The 7709-nt window shown below is 48.3% G+C and overlaps 2 long non-coding RNA genes across 2 annotated transcripts; both read right to left on the bottom strand.

Moving 5' to 3' along the window:
* Positions 1-233: 233 nt before the first annotated feature.
* LOC113889356 lies at positions 234-3606 on the bottom strand. The gene is made up of 2 exons (XR_003510237.1): positions 3518-3606; positions 234-379 (listed from the first exon to the last, which is right to left on the bottom strand). It is a non-coding gene; the product is annotated as an uncharacterized LOC113889356 (long non-coding RNA).
* Positions 3607-7061: 3455 nt separating this feature from the next.
* Positions 7062-7498, bottom strand: LOC113889357. Its single transcript, XR_003510238.1, has 2 exons — positions 7444-7498; positions 7062-7113 (listed from the first exon to the last, which is right to left on the bottom strand). It is a non-coding gene; the product is annotated as an uncharacterized LOC113889357 (long non-coding RNA).
* Positions 7499-7709: the final 211 nt, after the last annotated feature.

The raw sequence follows: 7709 nt of genomic DNA, 5'->3' as shown, positions 1-7709 counted from the left end.
TTTGGAATGATTATGTATTACCCTTTGTTCTCTTAATATGTGAAGTATAAACATTCACTGGTTTCCTGCCATCCCCCACCCAATTATAGCCCTCAGGATGCTCCCTCCCCCCAGCGTCTGGCCACCAGAGTCGGGGTGCCTCCAACAGACCCTCTCCTCCAAGGGGGCACCACACCCCAGAAACAAGAGGCCTCCGTGTTTTTTTTTATTGAACTCAAAACGATTTTTTTTTATTAACTTAGATAGACACAAGATTTGACAACACTGAAAACAAGAACATTTCTCTGACCAGACTGCGCTGACTGGTGGAGAGTTCATCACACACAGAAAAGGGAAAGCTGTCTTATTCAAGTCGGTGATGGCGTAGAACCTCCACTGCCTGAAAAAGAGATTGCAAATAAAATAAAGTACACAGAGAGGAGAGCAGCAGAGGCCTAGTGAGGAGATGAGGAAGAGGTGGGAGAGCAGCAGCAGCAGCAAACTACTCAAGATCAAAATAGTAAGAAAAATAGTGGCAGGAGCACGTGCTGAGGACGTGTCCCCGCCCCTCCCACAGCCAATACCTTTGGGGGCGGACAGCCCCAGCCAGAGCATGGGAGGGGGGATTCTCTGCAGGTGATGATGGGTCTCTAAGCCCGGGGCCCCTGAATCTCCAAAATACTTTCTCCACTTTGGGAAGCGGCCTCCCAGGCCCAGGCAGCTCCAACAGAGCTGGGAGCCTGGGGAGGACAGGATGCCCATCCCCCAGAGCACACCCACTGAACAGCTCAGCACCGTCTGCAACGCACAGCCACTCATGTGTGCATAAACACTCACACACACGCATTCACACATGCACACTGACATGTATATTCACACTCTCACACCCGTACCTTCACACACACACATCCGTGCATTCATCTGCACTCATACCCATACACTCATCCACATACACCCACACACACATCCCCACGCTCACACACTCAAGCCCTCATGCATGAACATGCAAATTCACACACACATCCCCACACTCACACATGCACTCAACATGCACACTCACACACCCACACACAGGCACGCACATATTAAGTAAAGACCCTCCCTAGTGCCCTCCCCAGGTCCTCTCAGGCTGGCCCAGGAAGGGGCTGCAGCTGGGCATCCAGTCACCCGGAGGATGAGATCCAAACGTGAAAAGGACATATTTATGCATCAGCCCCAAGGAGGCCCCTGGTCCTCCGCTCCTCTCCTCCCCTGCAGCCCATGTCACAGTCTCTCAGAACTCCAGGGATGCAGTCCAAAGGCTGGCAGTCTCCCGGAAGTGGTCCTGGAGGGACACAGTTGGTGGAGGAGGGGCCACCAGGACCAGGGGTTTCCAGGCAACTTGGCACAAGGGAGGAAGCCATCAGCGCCCTTCCGTCTGCGGGAATCTGCGGGGCGCATGTGGTAGCCTGGGTGCAGCCTCAGGCCTCAGGGTGAGGCAGGCAGAGCTCTTCAGCCGGGCCCTGGGTGGCTGAGAAGGGCACATGGTGTGAGGCTCAGCCCCTCTGTCCCAGGGGCAACCAGGCTGCTGTGGTTCTTAGTCCCAGCAACTGAGGACCAGGACCGCAAGCAATCAGTGAGGGGGCAGATGTGGATGTGGGATGGGGTGAGGGCCAGGGCCCTCCCAGCTCCCCTCAGTGCCGCTCCTGGTGCACCAGTCAGCAGCACAGCCAGGACCGCTGCAGGCCCATCCAGAGCAGATGCTCCTGTGTGATCCTAGCAGGAGGGGCAGCCTGGAGACAGAGACATGGGGTCATGTGTGGGTCTCAGCTCCACCCCACCCACTTGTATCCTTCCCTCCTATTACACTCGGCCCCAGGAGCCAGCCGACACCCCCACCCAAACTGAGAGGCCTGTGGCACTCAACACCAAGGAACCCCTGGTTAAGCCTTGCATGGGGCTTGGGTTGGTGGGGAGGTTTGTGTGTAAGGACCTTGCTCCCCAAGGGGGTTCTGGGACTCATCTCTCCTGTGACCGTATCAGCTCAGACTGTCCCCCAGTTCTTGCCTGTGACTTGCTCTCACCTTCCCTGCCACGGGCCTCTCTCTCTCTCTAGATCTCTTGGGAGCCTGTGCTCCCCTCCCCCATCCCACTGTGCCAGGTCTCCCAGAGACTGGGGGGCAGGTAGGCAGTGCAGACCCAGAGGCAGGTTCAGCTCCCCCACTTCTGATCTATGTCACAAGGGCAAATGTCTCCCTTCCCAGAGCCCAGCAGGTGGGGAGAACCTGCTCCACCAGAGTGTCTCTAGCTCCATCCTTCCTTCCCCATGCCAGTACTGGATCACCAGGCCACCCCTTCCCTCGGGCTCTCCACCTGGAAGGCCCTGCCTCTCTTCGAGGGGTCAGGCAATTTTCTCGGGTGCTCCCCAGGCAACTCTAGGGTCAGGGGTGCCCCAGGCAGGGATTTGACTCTCTGGACAAGACCACGGAAGGGGCGGTTCACCTTCTATAAAACCAGTTCCTGCAAGAAAAACATGGGGACTTGAGAGTTGCCTCTTCACCCAGAGATGTCCCGTCTCCCCAGTTGTTGCCTACCCTACAAGCCTCTTTTCCATCTGCTCTCCCACCCCGGCCTGACAGCTGCCCGCCACTCAAGGAGACCCCCACTTTCCCAAATCCTTTGGGACACAGGGGCTGCTGGAGGCTGTCCAGGACTGGAGCAGCGCATTCTGTGGCACCAGGAGGGCACTGGTAGGAGGTGGAGGGAGCGTGGCTGAGATGGGGCAGGGCTGGGAGGAACACGTATTTCCCTCTCTTCCCTGTCCCCTGATGCAAAGCTTTGGAGGGTGGCGAGGAGCAAGAGAGCGACAGCGGGAGCAGGCAGAGAGCAGTCCCACAGACCCGCCAGGAGGAAGTCTTGTGAAGGGCTGAGAAAGTGACAGACCTGGGCTTGGGCCAAGAACACAACCATCCGTCCAGGCTGCCTCTCGGGGTGGAGGACAAGGGGGCCAGCATCCGCTCTCTTCTAGGGCTTTCTCAGGGCCTCTCCAGGGCCATTTCCCTCCATTCCCCCGTGTTCAGGTGACACTACCGGGGCCATGGGCCGAGGTGATGGGCTGACCCTCCGAGATGCCCAGGAAGCTGCCTCTCATCCCCAAGTTGGAAATATGACAAGGTTGTCCAGAGGGCCTGTGTGCACCCTGCCTTGCCTGCTCTTGGCTTGGCAGCTTTCCAGGCTGGCTTCCACGGGTCTCTTCCTCCCCCAAGCCCCCAGGGGCTGGATATGTAGATGCCATGGCAACAGCCTCCCTCCAGCCCGCAAGTCCAACCTCTGGTCTCCTACCTTTTCGGTCAGGGTCAATCATTCATGTTTCTAATGAAAAATTTCTTCCTTCTGCTCCCTCCTTAGGCTAAAGTGAAACAACAGGTTGGCTGCACTCAGATAATTTCCTTGAGTTTCATGGAAAGGGCCCGTTTTGAGAGTTTCAGTGCAGTTTGTCACCAGGCACGAAGTGGCTGGCGAGAGCTGGGGCTTCGGGACTGCGAGGTCGTTTCCGTACCCTGCATGTATCACCGTGATTTTCATTGCCCACTGTTGTCTCAGCATCTTTCATTGTGGCCTTTCCTAATACTTCGCATCCTGATGGTTGTATCTCTAATGTAGGAAGAGATACAGGTGGGTCATTTCCAGTGTCATTTGTGAGCTTAAACCCTGTTGGAATAAACAGAAGAATCAGCCATCTGTTTCCCAGAACAAGAAAACTGTCGGCATGGAAGAAAAATCAATGCTGACAGCTTTTTAAAAATACAGGAAACAAGGGATTTTTGGTCCAATCTGGACAAAATGGCACAGACCCATTTTCCCTGGTCTTCCTTTCTGGGCACGACTACAAATCCATTTAAGAATGCAAGATACAATGAACAGAGAATTCTATAAAGTGGTAAGAGGAAGGCAAAATGGTTTGGGACTCCAGGACTGGAAGAGTAACACAGTAGGTATCTTACATCCCCACATCCAAAAATGTAGGCAACCCAGATCTCGTGTTTTCCAAATCTCAACCGAGCAACAGAAGGCTACCTGAATAGGCTCACTCCATCCGCAATCGGAAACGGGAAACCATCTGACAACATCAGAACTCCAATCGGAGACGTAAGATTGGTCATGCAGAACTAGCAAGATGGACCTAGCTAACCAGCCACTAGCAGCCGGCCCCAGGAAGCCTCTTCATCCCTATGGGTCAGAGATTCCCACTGAGAGACACTCTAGCCTAAGTAAAGATCTTCCTCATTCCTCACTCTCTGGCAGCATGAGCAGGAGCACATGGGAATCCCAGCAGTACCACATAAATCGAGAAGACCAAAATAACATAAAGGCTCTGAAAATTAAGCTGTCACTAGACACATATTCCACAAAGTAGAAAAGACCCAGTGTAGCCAAAATAGGTAAGTAGGTAACATTTTTTAAACGATGAAAGAAATCGAAGAAAACTTGAAAAACATACTGTGTTCACTGTTTGGAAAAATCAACACAGTAAAGAGATCATTCCTCCTCAAATTCACATGTAGTTTAATGTTATTTCTAGCAAAATTCCAAAAAAGTTTCTTATAGGTAAGCGTATTCTAAACTTTACATGGAAAGGGACAGGCCCTAGCATAGCTTAAAATAAAATTAATCTTGACAAAAGAATAAAGTGGGAAGAAAGACTCACACATAACTCGATGGAACAAAACAGATACACAAGTATGCCCAACTGATTTTGACCAAAGTGCAAAAGCAATTCAATGGAGGAAGGCCAGCCTTTTCAATAAACAAGGCTGAAGCAACTGGACCTACACAGGCAAAAAAACAAATGAGCTTCAATCTAAATTTCGTATCTTATATAGAATCTACTCAATATGAATCACAGACTTAAATGCAAACTTAAAAAACTTTTAGGAAAAACTTAGAAAATTTTAGGGATCTATGGCTTGCCCTGATAGCAAACATACAATCAGTAAAAGAAAAGTGAAAAACTGGGCATCAAAATAAAAAACTTACTCTGTGGAAACCCATGGGAAGCGGATAAAAAGAAAAATATACAGACTTGGGGAAACTACTTGCAAACCATATACGCTAGAAAGCACTACAATCTATACAAGAACTCTCAAAATTCAACACTTAAAAAACAACCAAATGAAAACCATGGCAAAGGCCGTTCCACTGAAGATAATATAAAGATGGCAAATAAGCACATGAAAAACTACATATCATCAGCTATTAGCGAAATGCAAGTCCAAGCCACAATGAGATAACATTACATACTTAACAGAAAGCCAAAAAATTTTTAAGTGGTAATACTATTAAACAATGGCAAGAATGTGGACAAACGATCACATCCATTGCTGGCTAGGAAGGTCAAATGATGCAGCCACTCTGAAAACCAGTTTAGCATTCAACATCTGATTACCATATGAAACGGCAATTTCACTCTTTCACTCTCTATCCCAGAGAAACGCAAACTTACCATCTCTACACAAAATTCTGTACAGGAATGTTCATGGCAGCTTTATTCACAATAGCCCAAGACTGAAGACAGCAAAAATATCTTTCAATGGTTTATCAATATTACAGAACACTTCTCAGCAGTAAAAATGAATGAACTACTGATACACACAATAACTTAGATGAATTTCCAGGGAATTATTGTGAAGGAGAAAAGTTAATCTCCCAAAGCTGTATTTTTGAAATGACAAAATTTTTAAAAACTGTAAGCAGATCAGTGGTTGGCACAGGTTGGTGACGAGGTAGGGTGTGGGAGGGAAGGGTGTGTTGTTGTATTGATAAAAGGGCAACAGGAAGGATCCTTGTGGTAATGGATCTGCATTGGGGTGGTGAATATACAAACCTCCACGTGATCAAATCTTATATAACTAAATACATACACACCCACCAATGAATACAAGAAAAATGAAAATATGAATAAGGTCAGTGGACTGTACCCACTTTATTATCCTGGTTGTGACATCATGTACGTTTGCAAAAGTTATCACTGAGGAAAATGGGTAAAGTGTATATGGGTTCTTTGTGTTACATTTTAAATATGCATGTGAATCTACAAGTCAGTCAATAAAGAGGTTAATTTTTAAAAATATAGAGGAACAAAATCTTAAAATTGTTAAGCCTTTATAAAGGCTCCTATTAAGGAATTTTCTCCTCTTCCTATATGTACGTTTACCTCAAAGAGACTCTCGAAGAATGTCCTCGAACTCTTAGGGACGTTGGGTCTATGGTTCTTGCCCTTGTGCTAAACAGATCACTTTAAGTTTAGGGTGCAATGATAACACTCTGAGAATAAAACTTGGAGGTCATGGACTGCCATCTAAATTCCAGACTATTTTCAGAAAAAGTGAATAACTCTCTATACTTTTATTTACTCTAAACATTTAAATGGGCAGAATCTTAAACTCAGTATCTTCTTTATATTCTACCGTGGCTGTGGCTGGATGTGCAATGAGGAAGCTAGGAACTAACCCTAAGGACACACGGAAACGTCGTGGGACAGGAGTCCTGTGGTATTCCAGCAGACCTGGTTAGAGATGAGGCGCGGAGACCAGGATGGTAAGAGCAGAAGAGGTTGAGACATGGTTGTATTCAGGAGCTCTTTTGAAGACAGAGTTAAGAGTACTTGCTCCCTGATTGGCTGGGGGTAGGGAATAACCAAAGGACTGGAAAAAAGGATAACTGAGAGTTTTGGGCCTGAACAACTGGGTAAACTGTGCTTTCTACGGACATGGAAAAGATCTGGCAAGAGTGGGCTTGCAGGGTAGGGCAAGAGTATGATAGATCAAGCAGTCTACTTAGGAGAAAGATGTGTATCTGTAAAAAGCTCTCCAGGTGATCTGGATCTGCCTTCCCTCTCCCCTCACACCATCAAGCTGAGAACCAACCCACTGCTGGGACACTGGGACACTCTCACAGGTGTGCATTTTCCACGAACTGAGGATGTAACAGATTGCTCAATTGCTGTACAAAGGAAAGGAAGACTCTTTACCTAGAAAGGTGACATCCTCATAGAGTTCTCCATTACATCAAAGTAGAGGGTTTTCTGTTCAGGGTCATTATTCTCCATTCTTCCTCGGAAAAATACAAGGCCACATCTTCAAATGTCAATGGACTCTAGAGAAGAGAGTAAGCTGTAGTTCAGTACTCGCTACAACAGAAGCCGTCCTATCACTCATTTCTGAATTACATGGGAGGCCAGTTACCAAAAACGTTAAGAGAAGATTCAAGGGAAAAGGAGTGAGAGAACAGGAAAGGTGCCCAAGAGATCAGTACACGGCTTGGGAGGTGCCCAATCCCACAGCGCCAATCCTAGTTGTCTAGGGAACACCCCGGGGCTAATGTGCCTCAGAACATCTGCTGTGTAAGGCAGGATCATGGGCAGCAGAGAAAAGCAGACAAGGCCACATTCAGGCTGCCTGAAAATGCTTGTAAAGTACAGCTCACCTGGGACTTAGGCAAGGTGAGCTTAGATGCCAACTTGCAGCTTGGGGTGCTTTTCCCTCCTCAGAAAAGGTTGGACTCTCTTCAGCAGGCACAGCTGGTGGGGAAGGAGCCAGAAAAAGAATATATTTTCTGTTTATGAATACCCCAAACCAACTTCTACAGTTTAGGACTCCCTCAGTAAAGACAGCTCACCTTCACGTGTGTGTGTGCACACGCGAGCTCACCATCTGCACCACAATGGGCCTTCTCATAAATTAGAACCAAAA

Source organism: Bos indicus x Bos taurus, unplaced genomic scaffold, assembly GCF_003369695.1.
Source record: "Bos indicus x Bos taurus breed Angus x Brahman F1 hybrid unplaced genomic scaffold, Bos_hybrid_MaternalHap_v2.0 tig00011818_arrow_arrow_obj, whole genome shotgun sequence".
Taxonomy (NCBI): domain Eukaryota; kingdom Metazoa; phylum Chordata; class Mammalia; order Artiodactyla; family Bovidae; genus Bos; species Bos indicus x Bos taurus.
The sequence above is the reverse complement of the archived record's forward strand: the minus strand, read 5'-3'. Positions and strand labels throughout refer to the sequence as shown.